The 23,651-nt window shown below is 37.7% G+C and overlaps 1 long non-coding RNA gene across 1 annotated transcript in view; it reads left to right on the forward strand.

Moving 5' to 3' along the window:
- Window positions 1–2,439: 2,439 nt before the first annotated feature.
- The window catches only part of LOC129030540 (uncharacterized), a 29,466-nt gene continuing 8,254 nt past the window's right edge, over window positions 2,440–23,651 (forward strand). The window contains exon 1 of the long non-coding RNA XR_008500696.1: window positions 2,440–4,300. This is a non-coding gene — a long non-coding RNA (uncharacterized LOC129030540). The remainder of the gene's footprint in view (window positions 4,301–23,651) is intronic.

The raw sequence follows: 23,651 nt of genomic DNA on the forward strand, positions 1-23,651 counted from the left end.
ACTGAACTGCCACCATACAGTTTAATTCCAAATAAAATATATACCTTTACAATGAGACATCTGGTGGTCACCTACTTAATCAAATAATCAAAAGTATTATTACTAATAGTGGGACAATGTGATATCTACATCTCTTGGCATGATGCAAAATGAAGTACAAATCATAGTGTAAGAAATCTTCTTGCCAAAAATGTTTTACCTGAAACTAATCAAGATCTAATTTCCATTCCATGGAAAACAGAGGAAACAGAGGAACAGGTTAAACACACTATTAGAAAAACAGACAAATCCAGAATGTGGGGCATACTACACAACACCTGTCTGTTCTGCTACAAAAAATCAATATCATGAAGGAAAAATATAATTCTATGTTATGAGACAAAAATGCAGTCCATGAACCTTAATTGAGAAAAGAGCTTTTAATGACATTATAAGGGAATCTGAAAATAATTAATATAGACTGAGTATCTTATGTTATTAAGAATTCATTATAAATTAGTTGTGATGAGAAACATGTAGAAAACATGGTAGAAGAATGTCATTTTGGGAGAGACAGCATGTTTAGGCATGATGTGTCATAATATATTCTATAATCTACCATCTACTGTGATAGATTAGATAAGATAGATGATAGATAGATAGATACATAGATAGATGAAAGAGAAGCCAATCAAACAAAATGCTTTTAAAAATTTTAATTTTTCAAGTGTTCTTTCTTATATTTCCAAGTTTTCTTTGTGTTTCATATTTCTCATAATAAAAGTTGGAACAAGTATTCCAAATTCTACTACAGGAAATAATTTTGGGACCACTTAGTACCTAAGGAAATGTGTAATAAACAGAATTTTCCTTTTGGCCTCCACAACGTTAATCTAATTGCAATGTGTTCTCATGTTGCTGCTGTTCTTCAAAATATTCTATAACAATATGAAAGTCCAGTTGACTACAATTATTTCTAATGTACCCGAAAGGTACAACGTGGATGCAAGAAATGTTAGACGTGATTCAAAAGGATGGTGATGTAGATAAATTCAAAAGAGCTATTTCTTCAGACAGTAACATTTCTTACACTGAAATATTACTTCCCCATAAAGAAAAACCTGGTGGGTGACATGCAACAAAACTGAAAAGGCTTTAACTTCAAGATACCAAAGTAATGTGCAGTGTCATGAATGGGGACTTCCATGGTAGCCAGAACTAGCCTATTTTATTTTCAAGGTCAACTTGGTCATGGGTTAGGAAGTCAAACCCTAGATGGGGTCCCCAGAGCCTTCTCATGTTCTGGCTGGCGGTCTTCATATCTTCAATAAGCTATTCATTCTATTTATTGATTTTTACTTTCCCAATAAACTGATGGAGAACACCCTTCTCTTTTTTCCTACTTCCTGTGTTTGAATCAGCAGAAGGGCCAGAAATTCATGTTGAGCTCTCATTCAAGGATAGGGGTGATTTCTGAGAAGAGATTGCAGAAAGAAGGACAAGGAGGGTATATATTCTGGACATTTTCAGGATTAATTAAAAGAGCTACGGAGCTCTCCTTGAAGTGTGACAGCCCAGAGAATGAGATGAATTAAGGAAAGATTTACTAAAAAGCTAAAAAGGAAGGGATGCTTTACATGTCCTTGTGGATAGACAGGTATTGTCTCAAATAGAATACAAAACCAAAAAAATAATAATAATAAAATTACTCTTTAGATTAAGGCACAGATATAAATACAAGGATTTCCCAGACATGACAAGAAAAAGTGAAAAATATATACTATTTTCCTAGATTTGGATATAGCTCTTGAAATGTCCTTACCAGAAATGTTAAAAACTCAACCTTCCGGCACATCTAATGCCACCATCCATCTGGAAAGAAAACTGCAAAGTAAAAAGAGCTGGCTTTTCAAGATTCTCTTACATGGATAATATAAATAATATAACTGAAGCCATCTTTCAAAATAACATATATGCTAAGTTTCTTAGACTCGGAGTCCTTAAAATCAAAGATTATATAAATTTGAAGTCTGTAGACTTCCATGTTATCTAATATTCTTTATCCTCTCGTCCTATTTCATGACAATGACTTTGTCAAGTTTTTCAAAATTGAATCTGGGTTGCTACAAATCAGAGTGCATGGACAGTTGGAGTGGAGAGAAAGGCTTTTTAAAAATAAAACCCTGTTGCACAGGGCACAGTGGCTCATGCCTGTAATTCCAGCACTTTCGGAGGCCGAAGCGGGCGGATCACAAGGTCAGGAGATTGAGACAATCCTGGCTGACGTGGTGAAAACCCATCTCTATTAAAAAATACAAAAAACTAGGGCCAGGCATGGTGGCATGTGCCTGTAGTCCCAGCTACTCAGGAGGCTGAGGCAGGACAATCGCTTGAATCAGGGAGGCAGAGGTTGCAGTGAGCCAAGATCGTGCCACTGCACTCCAGCCTGGGTGACAGAGCGAGACGCTGACTCAAATAAATAAATAAATAAATAAATAAATAAATAAATAAATAAATAAAACCCTATTGCTTTGCTCTGCCAAAGTACTAGAAGATACCTCCTAGCCTCAGAAGTGAAAGTATAGGATCTACTCCTCATCAAGGCTTCCACACCTCCATAATCCACTCAGTAGACTAAACTCAAAGCCTGCCTCATTTTTATTTCCCTTCCCTCCGTATCTGATGTTTCACAAAGTCCAGTTCATTCTTTCCATTCTTCTAATCTGTGCACCACACTGCGTCACTACCGCCTGTTCCCAAGTCAGCTCACTGCTCTCTTTTGCCTCCCAATTTGTTGGCCTGCCTCTAGTCCTGCCCCTCATCTCCTCTCTGTAACCTCTAATCTTTCTAAAACATAAATCTCGCTAGTGCATTTCCCTACTGTAAACACTTCCACAAGTGGATGAAGATTCCTCCAAATCCTCTATATGACTTCCATGCCCTTGGGAGTCTGCACCCTGCTGCAGCTCCAGCCCAGTGTCTTCCCATTCCCCGATCCTCACTACAGTCCTCCTGAAATCCTGCAGGTCCTTTCACACACAGAGCATCCCCACACCTTCCCACATGCTACCATATGACTCAAGCATCCACCCATCTTTACCTGCATAATTTCTACTTGTTCTTTGGATCTGTGCATAGAGACTACCTACTAGGAAGCTCCCCCTGAACCCATGGCTGGGTGAGCTTAATGTACACATGTGGGTTTGTGTGTGCATGTGTTTGTTCCATTATCGTGTTCACCACATGGCATTGTAATTTTCTCTATTATTACCTCTCTCTGAGGGACTGTGAGCTCCAGAAAGTCAGGTAGTTGGTCTTGTCCAATTTATCATTCTAAACAGTGTCTGGCACATAGCAGGGGCTTACTTGTCAGCTCTGCACTTGTGGAATAAATGGTCCTGAATTGTCAATCATCATATCACCATTCCCCTCTTCCTAATTTGCCTGAATTCCAAGGGAGAAGCCAAGAGCAACCCAACTATGAAAAAAAATGTGTATCAGCAAAATCACTCTAATCTTTTAGAAACACTGTCAGACATTCCTCAGTGCAAGTCTCATACATACATCCAGGAAGAAGGTCTGGATTTGGTGCCCCAATTTCTGTGACCAGGCCTGACTCTGTCTTGTACTAACCATGAATTAGTGAGAGTCTTTCAAGTTCTCTAAACCTCAGTTACTTATCAATTGAGGAAGAATAGTACCTGTTCTCTCCTTACCCAAGACTAACGTTTATGGGAGTCAAATGAGGTGTATGTACAAAAATGCTTTCTTGCTCCCTAACGTTTCCCCAATTGTGAATCTGGAAAATTTCTTTCAACTCATTGAGATACAGCTGAAACTCACAATTTCATCACCCCTTCCTTAAATGCCCAGGAATGCTTTATCACTTCCTCCATGACTGCTCAGCATATCATATCATACCAATATTGACAGTGTTGTCCTAACATTGTGTTCATCTCCCAGCATCACTCATAACCACTCTGAAGTGGAGTGGGGCACTCTTGTTTGTCTTTGTGCTCCCCATGGCCATCAGGGTTGCAGAGTCAAAGAGAATCCACTTATTTAATATTTTAATTCATAACTAATGTATATAACGCTATGAACTCATAGGAATGTAGTTATCACTGTAGTGGAATACTCTTCTAGAGTATTTCTTCTCAGTCTTATTTTTCTCTCCTTGGCTTGCTTCCCTCTCCTTGATTTCAGATTATCTCTGTGGCCAGAAATGCCAAGGATTGCCTGGTGTCTTACCACTTTCACAGGATGACTTCCTAATTGACTGACCCTCAGGAATTTTGTGAGAAACTGACATTAGGAAAAGGTGAGTGCAAACTGATTTTGTGTTACCATCTTTCAGAAAATTCTAACAATAAGCGCCACTAGAATCTGGAAGAGAAAGGTACAAAAGGCCAACCTGAGTGAGGAGATCCTATCTTGGGGACCTGGGACTGGAGAAGTCAGATAGAAGAGATATTTTTCCAAAATTGAATACAAGTGTAAATTGAGGTCATCTGGGTTATGTCATAAGTGTTGAGACAAAGGTAAAAATCCCCAAATCCTTGATTTGAGTTTCATACAATCAACTTCAAAATAAGAAGAAGAGACATTTCCTATAGAAAGACCTGGCAGTGGGGGGCATGAGATGATTTCCTGCTGGTTTGATCTAGCAGTTATTGGACTACCAGGCTGAGAGGTGTTTCACAAAAGTCATAAACTGCACAGCCACAGAGAGTGCCTTCCTTAGTCAAAGTGCACAATCTTAGACATGCTCATCTCCAGACTGGATTAGAGTTAGCAACCATGGCCCCTCATCCACTTACTAACAAGATCACACATTCCAGAGCACCAGTGAACACAGTTAGGGCCACACTTCTCAAAAAAAGCAATTAACTAGAATTTACCAGGTGTCAAATCAGACTGAAAAGGATCTCAGAAGATTCACAGAATAATAGTATCTCAAGGAAATGGCAATCTTTAGAACAAAAGATTAGATGTTTACGAGGAGTGCTTTAAAATGTAATAACCATCTTCACATATTTTTAAGGGCTTTAATGAAGAAATACAGTATTTCATTAGTGCTACATTGGGCAGAACACAGACAAATGGATGAAAATGACATTGTGTCTGCTCCATTTAATGCATTTCTCTCAAATAATTAGAACTTCCATAAATGAAATTGTTGTGTTGTGATGTTGAGAGCTCTCAGTTTTTGGTCAATCTGAGAGTCCCTAAGCAAGTGTCTGTCAGGGAACTAAGCAAAAGTTCTGTTCTCAGCAGGAAATGGGACCAGGTGACATGTAAAAGCCCTTCCTGGTCTAAGAGTGAGGACAGAGGGCAGAGAACAAAAACAATATATGCCAAAATGTCAGGATAACAATATTTCAGAGTCCCTACTGACAATCCTTTTTGCTTGATTAAACTATTTAAGTCCCAAATTAAGAAGTACTTTGTGTTGCTCCTATGAATTTATTAAGGCCAAACCTAACCACAGCATTCATATTCTCTTGAGAAAAGCAAATGACAAAAATAAAATAAAATCTTCAACACAATTTTGTTAAAAACAGGTACTTGTGGAAAAATCAGATTTCAACATAAATAACAGAAAGTGATTCTCCAAAGATACTGAGTTTATTCGGGAATATGCAGGGAATTTGCAAATCTAGAAGATATGGGCTATGTGGATCCTAAGCATGTCAAAGGAAGTTAAGGCAAGAGGAAGCTTTTAGTTTGTTTTGGAACAAAGATAACATTAGTTATAGGGGCTGTTGCAGGACTTGACACCAGTTCATTAGTGGAGACAGTGTTTTGGGCAAGTGTCCATGTATACCTAGCCAGCTATCCTGTAACTCATGTAGCAAGCCCCAGTTTGAAAAGTCCTTTGCAGAAGTTTTTGTTGCAGACATATGTACATGAAAGTCCTTCATGGAGCCTTTGTGATAGTTCTTATCACAGGAATGTGTGCACAAAGACCCTACCTTCTGAGCCTGATGGCTTTATTTCTATATTTTTATTAGAGCTTAACACAAATGACTCCATTTTAATTCTGGCTACTTTATCATTTTCCCCTTTTGATCAAGATTATTCTTCAAAAGCATCACTGCTCATGCACCTTGTAATTAGGTTTGTCTCCCAATGCTGGGATGGACCTGTTCTGATTGTTGGCCTTGTCCATGTAGGGAGTATGGCCAGCAATTTTGAGTAAGTACCAAAACCCTTTCAGTTGCATTTGAACAAGGAGGTTTTGAAGTGATATCTCTCAGGCTAAGTCTGCCTGGCATTTCTTGTTAAGTTCAACGTCATCAGTTCCAAGGGTATTGGTTATCATTTTGAAGCACTGGTCCAGCCTTACTCTGTTAAGAGTGTTGTTTCTGCAGAGGTTGAACAGGCAACAGGTAGAAAATTTTAAGGAAATAATACAAAACACCAAGAGCATAGCAAATCCAGTCTACACAATGGTTCTGAATCAAGAGCCTTAGCCAAAGAGTAACCAAATAAACAAATTAAAAGGCCACAGGAAATTAGGCGAGGCCTATGGCGGTGATTGAGCCTGTTGTCTTATTTTAGAAAACCGGGTTAACAATTTTATTATTTCATAATTGGGTTAAATTAAAGGAGTGTCATAAAAAGGGACTATTAGGACAATTTAAAGAAAATATTGCTGGGGGTGTAGCCAAAGTTATCCACTAGGTGGACTAAAGGATTTCTTAAGTCATATAAGGAACTAGATTTGGCATGACAGAGCCACAATTTCATCAAGTCACCCACAGAAGCTATGAACAATGCAATTATAACTACGCCATTATCCTGTCAAGTAAAAAAAAAAAAAATTGGCCTTAAAATAGATGAGTCTCATTGTCATACGGAGTCTTGTTCTGCTACCTTGGCAAAAGCTGCCCTCCGTGTGATGCCATCAAATTATCACACTGGTTTGCAGTTTGAATGTCTGTGGTTATGGCATTGGGCAGTTTGGTGAACTTCTGTGTGGCCCATGTTATCAGGAATAAGATTTGTTTTTAAAATTCATTTAGTTTTAGCTTCAAGGGCCTCAAGAATAGAGTGGCTCTTATTAGTTAGTGAGGTGTAGCCAGATATTGGAGGAAACTGGGAGAATTTAGGATCTGGTTCAGGCTACAGGTAGCTAACAAGGACTCAAAAATAATATGCAAGGCTACAATTTAATACCAGTTTTATAGGATTTTTTTTAAGAAATATAACCTTTTTCTCCACAGTTATCCCAACTTTTACCACAGATAATCAGAGTAAGACTAATTTCTTAGTAAAATAAGTTTACTTTTATCAAATTTTACCTAATCCTTTATACTGGTACAGTAAGAATAGTGACTGGCCACATAGAAATGCCAAATTCAAAAACCTCTTGAGGCTAGGAGACCAAACTGAAGCAGACTTCACATTTTGCCTCAGTGCCTACAAACAATTTAACTGTGACATCCTAGTCAAAATCTTGATAATATAACCAATATTTCCAATTGTATCCTGTTATAAAGACAGCAAATTCTTATTGAATTTAAGCAAGCAACTATATTGCCATAAAATAAAAATATTCACAAAAAGTTTCCAAATTTTGAAGGGAAGGAATAGGGAGAAAAAGTAAATGCTTCCAATTTTTTTCACAGAATTATACTTTACCAAATTGCTATAAACTATAGATAGCTTAACAAAGTTTCCTTAAATATGGAAAATAAAATATTTAAGTACAAGAAGACAATGTTTAAAATAAAAGTCATAAAAACATTATCTTCACCATATAGTCAATGTCACGTGAATAATTTTTGCTTTGCGTATTATTAATTAGCAGTTTCATTAACCTACCAGTTTCTTCTAAGAGCTGTGAAATTTTTACTTAGTCCACTGACCTTCAAGTTATTAGAAACTTGTTTATAAGAGAACCTGTTAGAGTCTTTTCCATGAATCTGATTGTAAATGCTTTTAGAAAAAAAATCAAAACGATAACAGTGGGCAACAAAAGTTTAGAATAGTTATGGTAAAAATCTGATTAAATTTCACAGTTGACAAGGAAATTTTAGTAATTTCTATTACATACAACATTTTAAGATAATAACCAAAATTGTGACTGACAGTATCACATTAAGGCTTTGTGTCTGGGGTCATAAATGGAGACCACACCACAGCCACTGCCAGCTGCCAAATAGGTGCAGTGTTCAGCCACTGGCCTGGCATGTCCTATGGCCATGGACTACACTGCAGCCTAGAAGCAAACTGCAGTGACTAACATAACTGAAAATCCCACATGCTGGGACTGGAACATCAAAGGGAAGCAGATCCCACTCCTGCCTGCCAAGGATGTGGTCCTGGGACCACTCACTCTTCACTCTTCACACTGAGACAGTACAGCAGTTATCACCCATCATCCAAACATTTTGCAGGGGCCTGAGGAATCCCTCACCACCCCTATCAGGGATGAAGCCTGCACCCACTATTGGAGGGCCTGAATGCAGGCTTCCCTGATCTGGTTTCATCAAGCTCCACCACCCACTACAAGATGGAGAATAGGACCCAGGCCCTTAAGTGTCCCAGGGCCCAACTCACCACCTGGGACCCCCAAGTACTTCTCCTCGATTAACAAGGTCATTAATAAACCCTACTGCTATAGCCACAGCTGGCTTTTACCTGCGAGTGCCACTTATTGACCTGGAGTTCAACCTGCACAGCCCATTATAACATCTCCTGGCACAAGTGCACAGTGCTCAGGAATAAGACAAGCTTCTTATTATGTCTGCTATCACCATTGGCCATGCCATCCCAGCAACCCAGGAGGTAATGAGCCCACTTACCCACCCACTACACTGCTACTACAATCAACATTTGAGAAAGCCACTGAACCAAGTCTGTTTTATAGCAAAGAAAATCAGAGTTTTAACCACCAAATGCATCCAGAAGCAAAACCAAGTGACCCTACTCAGCATACATCATAGTCACATCCTAAAGTGAAAAAAAAAAATCTGCCCTGTTGAAAGTAAAGTCAAAAATAAGAACAAACTGTTTCTGCAGATGTGAAGAAATCAATGTAATAATACTGGAAGTATGAAAAAGCAAGGTGTTATGACATCTCCAGAGGAATAAGTAATGTCCTAACAATAGATCCTAATTTTTAAAAAATTCAAAATGCCAGATAACAAATTCAAAATATTGATTTTAAAGAAGCTCATGAGAAACAAGAGAAATATAAAAATCAATACAAATAAATCAGAAAATCAATTCAGGATTTAAATGAGCAGTTTACCAAGGAGATGGATAGCTTTAAAAAAAAAAAAACACCTAAACAGAACTTCTGGAAATGAAAAATCCACCACAGGATAATATTGTTCTGATTTTGGCTCCTCCAAATGTCATGTTGAAATGTGATTCCCAGTGTTGGAGGTGACGTATGGTAGGAGGAAGTTGGATCACGTGGGCAGATCTCTCATGAATGGCTTAGCACCATCTCCTTGGTAATAATGAGTTCTTGCTCTGAATTCACACAAAATACAGCTGTTTTAAAGTGGGTGGAACCTCTCCCTTTATCCTCATGCCCCTGCTCTTGCCATATGATATGCCTGCTGCTGCTTTGCCCTCCACCATGTGTAAAAGTTTCCAACGCCCTCACCAGAGGTAGATGCACCATGCTTCCTGTAAAGCCTGCAGAACCGTGAACCAATTAAACCTTTTTTCTTAATAAATTGCCCAGCCTCAGTTATTTCTTGTAACAATGCAAAGGTGGCCTAATACAAAGAAATTACAAATACAATTGAAAACTTCAGCAATAGACTAGACAAAGAAACAGAGAATCTCATAACTTGAAGATAAGTCTTTTGAATAAATCCAGTCATACAAACATAAAGAAAAAGGAATAAACAAGGCTTTTGAGAAGTATGGGACTACATAAAGAACCAAACTTATGAATCATTGGTATTTCCAAGAGGAAAAAAAGCAAAAAGTTTATAAAACGTATTTAAATAAACCATTGATGAAAATTTTGCTAGTTCAGCAAGAGACTTAGACATCCAGACAGAATGAGCCCTAATGAACATTAGGAAAAATACATTGCAAGATGGACCTCACGTGACAGTTATCAGGCTGTCTGAAGTCAACATGGTGGAAAAAATCCTAAAATCAGCAAGAGAAATGCATGCATGTACATACCCCATCAAACTGATAGTGGACTTCTCAGAAGAAACCTGATAAGTCAGAAGAGATTACAATTCTATCATTAAAGTTTTTTTTCAAAAAACTAACAACCACAAATATTATATCCTGCCAGAATAACCTTTACAAACACAGCAGAAATAAAATCTTTTTCAGACAAGAAAATTGCTGGGCAAATTTATTACCATAGACTTACACTACAATAAATCCTCAAAAGTGTTCTAAACATGGAAACAAAAGATTAATATTCACCATCATAAAAATATATGAAAGTATAAAACCCACAGGTCTTATAAAGCAATTACACCAAAAAAAGTAGGAGACAGTAATCAAATGACAACATGGTAGGACTCTACTGAAACACAAAGACAGAGAAAAAAAAGAATTCACCAAACAACTAGATAACAACATTATGACAGAAACAAAACCTCACATATCAATATTCACCTGTATGTAAATGGTCTCAATGCTCCACTTGAAAGAAATAGACTGGTGAAATAGATAAGAAAATATGTTCTAAGTATATGCTGCTTATTTAAAAAACTCACCTTACTGGTAAAGACACTTACAGACTGGAGGATGGAAAAAGATATTTCATGCAAACGGGGACCAAAAGCAAGCAGGAATAGCTATGCTTACATCAGAGAAAACAGACTTTAAATCAAAAACATTTTTTTAAAAAAAGACAGAAAGAAGGTCAAAATAAAATACCTAGGAATATATATATATATATAATATATATGTATGTATATATATGTGTATATATATATGTATTTGTATGTATATATGTATATATATGTATGTATTTGTGTCTGGGGTCACAAATGGAGACCACACCACAGCCACTGCCAGCTGCCAAATAGGTGCAGCGTACATATATATGTGTGTGTGTATTTATGTGTGTGTGTGTGTGTGTGTGTGTGTGTGTGTGTGTGTGTATATATATATATATATATATATATATATATATATATATGTCACCAGGCTGGAGTGCAGTGGCATGATCTTGGCTCACTGCAACCTCTGCCTCCCGGGTTCAAGCAATTCTCCTGCCTCAGCCTCCCGAGTAGCTGGGACTACAGGCACATGCCACCATGCCTGGCTAATTTTTGTGTTTTTTGTACAGACAGGGTTTCACCACGTTGGCCAGGATGGTCTCAATCTCTTGACCTCATGATACACCCACCTCTGCCTCCCAAAGTGCTGGGATTACAGGTGTGAGCCACTGCACCCAGCCTACCTAGGAATATATTTAACCAATATGGTAAAAACCCTCTACAAGGAATACTGCAAAACGCTGATGAAAAAAATTGTAGATGACACAGATAAATGGAAAAACATACCATGCTCATGGATTAGAAAATTAATATTGCTAAAATGACCATACTGCTCAAAGAAATCTACAGATTTAATGCAGTCCCTATTAAAATACCAAAGTCATTTTTCACAGAATTAGAAAAAACAACTCTAAAATTCACGTGGAACAAAAAAGAGCCCAAATAGCAAAAGCAATCCTAAGCAAAAAGAACAAAGTTTGAAGTGTCACACTACCTACTCTGAAATTATACTGCAAGGTATAATTAAAAAAAAAAAACAACAACATGGTACTAGGATAAAAACCAACAATACAACAGAATAGAAAACTCAGAAATAAAGCCTCATATCTATAGCTAACTGATCTTTGACAAAAATCAACAAAAACATACACTGAAGAAAGGATACCCATTTCAATAAATGGTTCTGGGATAATTGTATTGCCATATACAGAAGAATGAAAGTGGACCCCTATTATTCACCGTATACAAAAATCTACTCATGATGTATTAAAGACTTTAAAGTAAGATCTGAAACTGTGAAAACACTAGAGGAAAGCCTAGGAAATTCTCTCTTCTTGCCATTAGTCTAGGCAAAGAATTTCTTACTAAAGCCTCAAAAGCACCAGAAATGAAAACAAAAATAGGCAAATGGGACTTAATTAAACTAAAAGGCTTATGCATAACAAAAGAAATAATCAACAGAGTGGACAGACAACCTGCAGGATGGGAGAAAATATTTGCAAAATATGCATCCAACAAGAGACTAATATCCAGAATCTGTAAGGAACTCAACTCAAAAACAACAAAAAACAAAATAACCCTATTAAAACATGGGCAAATGACATGAATAGACATTTTTCGAAAGTAGACATACAAATGACCAACAAGCATATAAAACAAAAACAACATCACTAATTATCACTGAAATGCAAATTAAAACAATGGGATATCATCTTATACCAATCAGAATGGCTATTATTAAAAAGCCGAAAAATATCAGATATTGCCAAGAATACAGAGGTTCTTAAGTGAAACAATTGAAACAACTCAGAAACAGAAAGTCAAATACCATTTGTTCTCACTATAATTAAGAGCTAAATATTGTGTAGGCATGTACAGAGTGTAGAGTAATAGATGTTGGAGACTTCGAAGGGTGGGAGGGTGGGAAAGGGAGTGAGATGCAAAATTACTTAATGGGTACCATGAATATTATTTGGGCAATGGTTACACTAAAAGCCCAGAGTTCACCACTGTGCAATATACTTATGTAACAAAACTACACCTGTATCCATTAAATTTATACAAATAAAAAATAAAAAAAGAAGAATGTCAGACTTTTATAAATTTCACATAATCTTCACAATAATCACATCAATTACATAGTCATAGAAATATAACTTTAAAGAAGATTTAACATTAAAACAAAAATTATGACTGATGACATATTAAATTTATATGAATTTATACAATTTTTAAAGCACATATTAATAACATACCCATAAATGTAATTGAAAGAAAAAAACTAGCATCACTTATCTTTTGCTTTCCATATAATTCAACATTTCAAATAAACCTTATTTACCTCAGTATCTCTCTTTTATAAAACTTTCAGAAATTCTGAGGTCCTCTGAAATATTCCAATATTAGTTCAAGTTAAAAAAAAAAAAAGAAAAGAAAAAGCCTTAATTTAAAATTTTATGCTGAGGAAGCCTGACAAAGATGTCACAAATTTGAAAGTATTAGATTTAACAAGAACCACAAGTCACTGTGAAACCACAACAATTTATTTAACCAGAGTGATAATCAAAAGCTTTCCAAAGCAATACAGAAAGTCACATGGATGTTTGAAATTTAAAAACCTTAACTCTTTCAAAGCCCAGTCTTTCTAAGTAATCAAAAAAGCTAATGATTGCTTTTGCTTATGGGAAGCAGTTTAGATATCTGAGAAGCCTCAAGAGGCAAGGTCTCCCTCAAGAAATAAAATTACCATTCTAAATGGACAAGACAATGTTTCCAATCTGAAATTATGAAAATTATATGGATTTCAGGAAGAAATAGAAACTGCAAAACAGAAAGAAGATGAACTGAACAAAAGTTCAGATGATGGCTGAAAAATTTAAGAAATACATTTGTGAATTAAAATAAGAAACTTTTGCAATTCTTTATGGTAAGCAGATAAATACTTCAAGAAACCCTTGTTCTAACATAGGGAACAAAAATTTAAGTTCTGTATCAATGGATTTTTAAGTAACTAAGCTCAATCTTTATAAAGACTTACAAACAATTTTCTTCCAATTTGGATCAATTTCCTTGATCACACATATACTTCCTTTTATAAAATTCATTCTTCGCAAATTTTCCACGACATCCTTATGCCTTCTACAACTTCATCCAAATTTCTACAGCTTGCTTAAGTCTTCCATTTTGTCCTACACTTCTTTCTTAAACAACCAGTCATATTTGAAACAAAAAAATCCTTTCTTCCTTATCACTTTAACCTCACATTTCTTCTAATATAAAAAATTCTTATCTTGTTTTTAATGTTCCTTTATCAAAACATGTGTCCTCATGCTTATAACTTTCTTTGTATCTCCCCCTCCTACTTACTGATTCCTTTTTGCATTGTTTCTATGTTTTTCTATATTTACCCTTTGAATAACCTTTAAATAACTCTCAAAATTAGACAAAATTATTTATTTTTTCTCAATAAAAGAACATATTTTATGCATTTACTATAATTTTTCTCATTTAAAATACATCTTAATTTTCTTTTTGTACACTTTGTATAGAAAATTACACACACTGACTAGAATTCCTAACTCTTAGCAACCTTAATTTCTAGGAGAAATCTAGCAAGTAAGCAATTTTGAACTCTGTTATATACCAACAATTAATTAATATACATTTTGTAATTTTTAGAAACGTGTTTTCTCATAAAATAGTACTACAATATAGAACAGGATAAATTTATTAATAGACCCAAATATTTATGTTCCTTTGTAATAAGAAGCCAAAAGTAGACATATTTAAACTCAACATTCAGCAATTTAGGTTTAGTGTTTTTTAATATTTTGGAAATGATCCAGATATTTTATGAATGTCTATTGCTTAATTAAACATAACAGTAAGATCTCAAATTGTATGAAAAGTTTATTCATAAATATTTATTCCCTTTATATTTGCCTAATTTATTATAACAATTAGACAGATTACTTATGAAAATTGAGATATTAGACAAAGCTAGTCATCCTTGTGAGCTATTTTCCTATTAACTGTCTTTACAGCCTATAAATGTGAGAGGTTCACCTAAGGAAGAACCTTCAATATATGAATATTTTGCTGATAACCCAGAAGATAAAGCTGTTTTCATTAAACCAACAGTATCAAATTAATCTTAGTTTTCAAGAAATTACATAAACAAAGATTATAATACTTTTAATCTGGATTTGGAGGTTTATGACCTTAGAGTGTTTTTCAGAGGTAAATAAAATACTGACTGACTAGCAAACCCAGGCAAAAAATGGTAATGGTATGCTAACAATTCTGAAGATATCTTTCTTTTTTTCCTAACAAATTTAAAGCCAGCTTACACATCAAAGATTTGCTAAAATCATGTGAACTTAAAAGGCACTTTGGTTAATTACTATATATTTTAACAGTTCTAAGTATTAATTTATAGAAGTGCTTACTTATTTAAGCCAATCTGAATAGAATTCCTTACAATAGATTACAATCATATTTTTCCACATAGACACAATATACAATATATCTAAACACATAAACATGCATACATACACAAAGACCTTACAACTTTCATTTTAGAACATTAGTTATGAGAGAGTAAAACACAGTAATATAAATTCAACAGTTCATAAAAAGACAGTGAAATTGAAATTACATTGTTGACAAAATGAGACAAGTTGAGGTCATCTGTCCAGATGCTTAAAGCTTTTAACCAATACTTGTGGAGGATACCATTAAGAATTTTTGTTTGTCCTTGATAGGTAGTCTTACGGAGGTTGTGGAACAAATCTAGGGCAAAGTAGTTTATGTAGCATAAGCAAAAGCCTCTTTTATCCTTTTTATTTCCTTTGTTCAGTCTCAAATGAGATTAGGAATTAATTCCTTGGTGTTTATATTTCATTAGAATGCCATAAGAAGAACAGTTTTCAAGCGGGCTTTGCCATGACTTTGTTTCAATTTGTTAGAACAAGCACAGTTGCAGCAGTGAATTTTTATCTTAATACAAAGACTGAACAGATTCAGAGTATGAAGAGAAAAAATGAGATAGAGAGCTTAAAAGCCCCATATGTTATTCTTATATTTACAGTTTTCCTAGAGAGTTCAAATAATGGCCATTTAAACTCTGAATTTTTCTAGATGTAATTTGCTTATCCATTTTTAAATGTGCATAAGGATGGGCCATAATTTAAACTGGCTGGGGTTCCCAAAGAAGGTTGCTCCAATGTGCCTTTACAATTTGAGGTTCCCATTTAAATTCCTAGTAATTTCTCAAAAGCAAAAACACAAACCAAAAAAAAAACCCTGTTGTATGAAAATTCAGAGTATACTCACAAGAAAAATGAAGTTTCCATGTACAAGAAAGGACTTGTCAAAAAAGTCAAAAGGTCTGTTATCATCCCAGGAGAGATGTAAAGTCTTTTATTAAGGTCATCTTATTCAAATCACATCCCCCCAAAAAAGTGATCTTGCTTCTGGCCTCACTTCAAACTCCAAATATGTGAACCTAAATATCAAGCAGAGAGAGAGTCTCCAAATATATTATGTTTTATTCAGAAACATGCAGGTGATTTTCAAATCTGGGACATACAGGCTTTAGGGAATTTAAGCATATCCAAAGCAATTAAGGCAAGGGGAAGACTTCAAAGGCAAAAGAGAAAAGCATTCCATAATTTGTTTTGAAACAAAGAAAATATTTTACAAGAGTTTACTGCAGGAGTTGACACCAGTTTATTAGTGGAGACAGTGTGTCAAGCAAGTTTTCTTGTAAATCTGGCTAGCTGTCCTTTTGACTCATCTAGCAAGCTGAAGTTTGAAAACTCCTTCAGAGAGTCTTTGTGATAGTTATCACAGGTATTGATGTGCCAGGGTCCTACTCCTACTTCTCAGTCTCCCAGCTTTATTTTTCTGCTACATTTTGACACAAGTAACTCCATTTGATTCTGACAACACCCACACAGTAAAAAAAAAAATCCCTAATAAGCATACCTCTCAACTGAATCAAGAGAGAGAACTCTATCTGCACAATTTATCTAGAAACAAATTAGATTAAAGAGGAGAGACAGATGATGACAAGAAAAATTACAAACTTAGATAAGACTCCAAGTGAATGGATTTCCACTATTAATACAGCAAAGTTTTCAGAGAGACAGGGTAGGAGGAGGTGTCAGAAAAAGAAGGATCCAATCTTCCTTCTATGATTCTTCTCAAGGCCTATGTTGTGATGATTCACATTATGTGTCAATCTGGTGGCTTTGTAGTACACAGTTATTTAATCAAACAACAATCTAGCTCTTTTTATTAAGGTATTTTCTTCTTTCTTCAACTTTTTTTTAAATTAGAGGATACATGTGCATATTTGTTACAAAAGTATATTGCATGATATTCAGGTTTGAGGTACTCATGTATCTGTCACCCAGGTAGTGAGCATAGTACCCAACAGATAGTTTTTTCACACTTGCCCTACCTCCTTCCCTCTCTCCTTCTTCAGATATTCCCCAGTGTCTGTTATTCTCATGTTTATGTCCATGTGTACCCAAAGTTTAGCTCCAACTTACAAGTGAAAACTTTGGGTATTTGGTTTTCTGTTTCTGTGTTAGTACACTTAGGATAGTGGTTTCCAGCTGGATCCATGTTGCTGCAAAGAAGATGGTTTCATTCTTTTTATAGCTGTGGGAGACTGGAGTTTTATTGTTACTCAAATCAGTCTCCCCAAGCATTTGAGGCTCAGAGTTTTTAAGGACAACTTGGTGGGTAGGGGAAGCCAGTGAGCTGGCAGTGCTGATTGGTCAGGTCAGAGATGAATACATAAGGAGTAAAAGCTGTCTTTTTGTGCTGAGTCAGTTCCTGGGTGGAGGTCACAAGACCAAATGAACCAGTTTATCAGTCTGGGTGGTGCCAGCTGATCCATCAAGTGCAGGTTCTGCAAAATATCTCAAGCACTGATCTCAGAAACAGTTTAAGGAGAGTCAGAAACTTGGAGCCTCCAGATGCATGACTCCTAAATCATAATTTCTAATCATATGGCTAATTTGTTAATCCTACAAACGCAGTCTAGTCCCCAAGCAAGAAAGAGGTTTGTTTTGGGAAAGGGCTGTTATCATCTTTGTTTTAAACTATAAACTAATTTCCTCCCAAAGATGGTTCAGCCTATGCCTAGAAATGAGCAAGGACAGCTGGAGGTTAGAAGCTAGATGAAGTTAGTCAGGCCAGATCTCTTTCACTGCCTCAGTTATAAATTTGCAATGGCAGTTTCACATGGTGAATTTCATAAAGGTGATTAACAACTACAATCAGTTGACATTAAGTAAAGGATACTACCCTCAATAATGTGGGTGGGCTTCATCCAAATATTTCAAGGACTTTAGAGCAAAAATTGAGGTTTCCCAGGATAGAAGGAATTCTACCTCAAAACCACAACATCAATCTTACCTGAGTTTCTAGAATGCCCTACAGATTTCAAGTGACCCGTGGCCACAATTTCAGGAGCAAGTTCCTTAAAATGAATTATATAAATACATATACAAATGCAAAATAATACACACATACACAGATAGTGAGTGGGTGGATGCCAGCAGGGCAGATAGCCTCAAAGAGGCCACTGGCTCAGTGGAGACAAGGGCTCCACTTGTTGCACATACAGTAAGGAACGTGTCAGAAAAGGGAGAAATATGGAGAGGTTTGAACTAAGAAATAAAGTTAGAGAAATCTAAAAATATATTTCAATTAGCATCTCAAAGGGGAATCGGGAACAATATACAGAGCTCCCAATGCACAGAGCAAAGTGATCATTGTCTCTTACCTTACTGTAGTAAAAGAGCAGTGCTATTGTTACCAAAGCAAAGGGAGAAATTCCCTCACATTTCCTAACCAACTTTAAGGAAAAACAAACAGTATTATAGACTAGGTGATGAGAAAGCAAAAAGCAGCTAGTCCCTAGAGCCTGCTGTAAGAAAGGAGAGAGGATGAGAATGGGGAGTCTATATCAGCCAACAGGGGACCCTAGGGTAAAGGTTCCCCATCAACAATCACCCAATTGCCTCCATCGAGCCAGGTAACAGAACCACCTGAAACACACCCCTCAATCTAGTTGGTGATCCAGAGAGGAGATTTCTTCTAGTATTCCTTAAAGGCATAGCAAGAAAAAAAGATTCATTGATCACCCCTGCTTTGTCAATGCACTGAAAGACTGGTTCACAGGACTAGTGTGCTTTGCAATTAGAGAATTGAGAATCCATAATGAGTAGAGAGCTCTGGGGCCTCAGGTACTGTCAGAGTCCAAAGTAGACCTCAAAGAGGAGTAGGCAGATTAAAGGAATAGGAAACCTCATTTTCCTACACAAAAATGATTTTCTACTATTGAAAAGAAATTGAATGCTGTCAACAAAAACATTTCCTGTACTAACCCTGGGACTCAGAGTGTTGATGACCAACCATACAAAGGTTGTTTCCTTCATGCGATGGCTGATACCTGCCTGCCCTTGCAGGACTTAAAGGGCACGGTTCTGAGAGTTTAGTTGTACAAGCAGGGCTGATGTGTTTTCAGCAAATAATTCTGGCTATATCACACTAAGAATTCGAAAAAGATTGAGAACTCCTTGATGAAAGTTCGTAGAGGGTAGGAACAAAGTTTCTGTGCATTTCTACTTGGAGGGTTTGAGCTACTCTTCATTCTTGAGAGCCATGTGTTGGCTACCAGCAGTTGAGAATCACACAGTTGATAGCTATAGAGTGTCCCATGGCCTCACAGAGAGCTTTTCCCAGTGTAACCGCCAATAAGAATACCACACAGGCACATGCACACACACATGCTGGAATACTTTACTAGTCCTTTTCATGCTTCTGATAAAGACGTAACTGATACTGGGCAATTTACAAAAGAAAGAAGTTTAATGGATTTACAGTTCCACCTGGCTGGAGAAGCCTCACAATCATGGTGGAAGGAACAGAGTAGCAAGTCACGTTTTACATGGATGGCAGCAGGCAAACAGAGAGCACTTATGCAGGGAAACTCCCATTTTTAAAACTATCAGATCTCATGAGACTTGACCACTGTCATGAGAACAGCACAGGAAAGACCTGTCCCCATGATTCAATTACCTCCCACTGGGTCCTTCCCACAACACATGTGAATTCAAAATGAGATTTGGGAGGGGACACAAACAAACCATATTCAGTTGCATACCCATATTTCTAGGTCTCCAGGAGCAAGGCTGAACAGTTTTATAGAGCAAATGAGTGATTATTGTCTGTTAGTTAGATTTGCAAATGGAAAGATAAAAGCATGACTCTGAAATTTAATGTCAGTTTCAGTACCCAGGTATCCATAGCCTGCAGAAATCTGTAATTCCCAAGAATCCTTTTAGCTGTTTGGGGGTTCTGGGAGGGGAAAGGAGGAAATGGGCTTAATCCTCTCCTCACCTAGTACTCTGGTCCCCTCTGACAAGACTAGACCTAGGTACTTTACTGAAGTCTGACAGAGCTGAGCATTAGACTTTGAAACCTTATATTCTCTGTTAGCTAGGAAATTAAGAAGAGCCTCAGTGCCTTCCTGAGAAGCTTTCTCACCTGGGGCACAGAGGAGGATCTCATCTACATATTGTAAAATTTTAACCTGAGACTGAGAGAAATCAGAAAGGTCTTTTGACAGGGTCTGTCCAATCAGGTGTGGGCTGTCTCAGAATCCCTGAGGTGGTCGTACTGTCCACGTTAACTGGGTGGTTTGGTTGGAGGGTTCCTCAGATGCAAACACATATTGGGAATCAGGGTGCAATGGTATGCAGAAAAAAAGCATCCTTCAGTTCCAAAACTGTGAACCATTTAGTTCCCTCAGGTATTCAAGTTAATGGGGTATAGGAGTTGGAAACTACCACATGGATTGGATTTCAGCTTCATTGTCTTGAGTTAGTCTCCATTCCCCATTGGATTTCTGCACCCTTAATATTGGGGTGTTGCAGGGGCTGTTACAAAGCCTGAGGAGGCTATGAGTTGTTAGGTTATTAATAATAGCCTCTAACCCTTTCCTAGCTTCTGGTTTCAAGGGATAATGCTTCTGGTTAGCAAAGAAGATAGAATCTTTAAAGTGGATGCAGACCATATAGCGATTATAGCCCCAGTCAATTTTTCCCTGAGCTGCCCACACTTCTGGATTAATGTTGGTTTCCACCAAAGGCAGACAGACAGTTTGTCCTGGAGCCATAAAGATGGTGGCTCCCATATGGGTTAAAATATCTCTTCCTAGTAAGGGAGTGGGACTTTCAGGCATGATTTAAAAGGCATGTATAAACTGTAGGTGCCCCCAACTGCAGCTAAGGGGTTGAAAAAAGTATTGAGTTGAAGTATTTCCTGAGATGCCCATTATGGTCATGCTGTGGGAGGAGGGATTGGAGAGAACAGAGAGACCAGCTCTGGTGTCCAGAAGGAAGTCTACCTTCCTCCCTTCAACCTCCAGAATCACACAGAGCTCCTGGGTAGTAATGACAGCCTGAGCTGCCGGAGCTGGGGAGTTGAGCCCCGGGACCTGTCAGTCCTGTTGAGCCATTTGTGGGACTGGATGTGGACCTGATGATCTAAATATTTGGGGAGAGTCTGCCTTCCAGAGTTCCCCACCACAGGCTTAACAGGGTCAAGGTGGCTTCCTTTTGCTACCTAGGTAGTCTTTTTTAAAGTGTCTTGGCTTGCTACACTGGTAGCAGTTAGCATGTACACCTCAGGAAACCTGGATTTTATAGGCCTGAAATGCAGCCACTAGAGCCTCTACCCTCTTCTTGTGTTTTCACTCCTTTTTCTGGGCCTCCTCCTGGTCCCTATTGTAATAGACTGAGGTAGCCACCTTCAGGAAGTTTTCTAAGGTGCTGTCTGGTCCTATGGCCTGTTTCTGTAACTTTCTTCTGATATCAAGTGTTGCATGAGTAATAAAGTTTTCCTTTAAAATTACCCAACCCTCAATTGAATCAGGATAGAGAAGTATGCTTTACACTTGATCTTAGCCAAAAGGCTAAGAAGTGATGAGAACTATGTTTTACTAAAGCTTCTTTCAGCCTTTCCAAAAAGGCTAAAGGATTTTCATCTAGCTTTTTGTCTATCATGGAGAGATTAGAGTAGTTAAGAGGTTGGGTTCCGGTCTCTGTAAGCCCTCTAATATGCACGTTTGAAAGTGTTTTCTTTTCCACTCATCTAAGGAATCACTGTGGTGTCAATTCAAGCATTCAAGGGATGCCACCTCTCTTCCTATTGGATATCAGAATTCTGGTTCTTTCTCTTTCTTTTTTGTTTTTTTGAGACAGTCTTGCTCACTCTGTCATACAGGTTGGAGTGCAGTGGTGCGATCTTGACTCACTGCAAGCTCCGCCTCCCAGGTTCACACCATTCTCCTGCCTCAGCCTCCCGAGTAGCTGGGAATACAGGTGCCTGCCACCATACCCAGCTAATTTTTTGTATTTTTACAGGGATTCACTGTGTTAGCCAGGATGGTCTCGATCTCCTGAACTTGTGATCTGCCCACCTCGGCCTCCCAATCTTTCTCATTTTCTTTGCTTCTCGCTTGACTATAGAAGACATGCTTTTTGTCTCTGAACTTTTCTCCTACCTGTAAGGCCACCTGTTTCTTGGCAGCAGTTAAGGTTTGGTTCAGAAGCAACATAACATCTCTCCATGAAAGGTCAAACACTTGGGTTATCCTCAATATATTTATGAGGGTCATTAGAAAACCTACCTAGTTCCCCCTTTATTTGTCTAAGGTCCTGCAATGAAAGGAAATTTGGACCCTAGTGGCACCACATCCATCAGGAATTTCCTGTAGGGGCAACAGCAAAGTCGGGGATTCCATGGGAGGTAGAACTGGAATAGCCAGTGATGTGGCGAGAGGAGGGCCCAGATAGCGGGGACAGTAAGGGCTGGGGAGCCTGGGAACTGCATCTAAGGTTTCCAGAAAGGTTCGTTTCTCAGACTTTGGGGAGTTGTCTACTGTGAGTTTGCCCAATATGACCACCAAGAGGGACAGGTCAATTTTACAACATTGACAAAAATCTGGATTATCTCACAGGGCAGAGAAGGTTTGCCACATAGGGGACCTTGAACCATTTGCCTTCTCATCTGCAGAAAGATCTAATTGTCAGAGAGTATTAAAATTAGCACTTCCCTGAAGAGGCCAGGCCTCCCCATCCCCCGATTGGTAAGATGACTAGGCCTGAGCTCAAAAGAATATGAGGTGCTTTTTCTTCAGATTCTGAGAGTCAAAGGAGTTGTAATGTTTCAGGATGCACTTGAAAGGAGTACAGGCTGGAGATAGTTTGTTACCCGTCTAGAAAAACAGGGGAGAAAAGGCTTCCCTTACTCTCCTTCTTCCTTTTGGAATGACCCAGGGTGGAAAGAAAGATAGAAAAGGGTGTTCCCCTTCTCCTCTTCCCTCCTGTTTCCTCTGGGTCCCAGTGACCATCATAGGTGCTGCCCGTGGATGCAAGCATGACCTTCACCCACAGATCCGAAGGAGCTAGCTGACAGGAGTAGTCATGCTTACCTTCTCTTTGCCTTATCTCTCTGCTATTGATTGATTCCCTGTTGGTCTCCTAGGCCAACTCGACCCAAAAGGCCTCAAAGTTACCACAGGGGACCAGGAGAGATCATGTAGCAGTTGGATTTGCACAAAACCCTTTAATGGAGGGAGTGTTTTAATACTATCCCTGGCTTCCTTTGCTATGGCCATAATGAAATATTGAAATCCCAAAGAATAGGATTGATTGACTTGCAAACATAAATTCCCCTTTTTATATAAATGCCAGCATAGCTGGATGCAGAACAGGTGCCCCAAAAGAACATAAAGATTGAATGGGTGTCCTCCCTCTAATAGGGATAGCACAGAGGCTAAAATCTGTCTTGCCAGGGTGGCTTCCTCCCAGCTGTTGAAAGTGAGATTTCTGCCTACAAATAGGGAACTGGGCCTGATCACTGATA

Source organism: Pongo pygmaeus, chromosome 12, assembly GCF_028885625.2.
Source record: "Pongo pygmaeus isolate AG05252 chromosome 12, NHGRI_mPonPyg2-v2.0_pri, whole genome shotgun sequence".
Taxonomy (NCBI): Eukaryota; Metazoa; Chordata; class Mammalia; order Primates; family Hominidae; genus Pongo; species Pongo pygmaeus.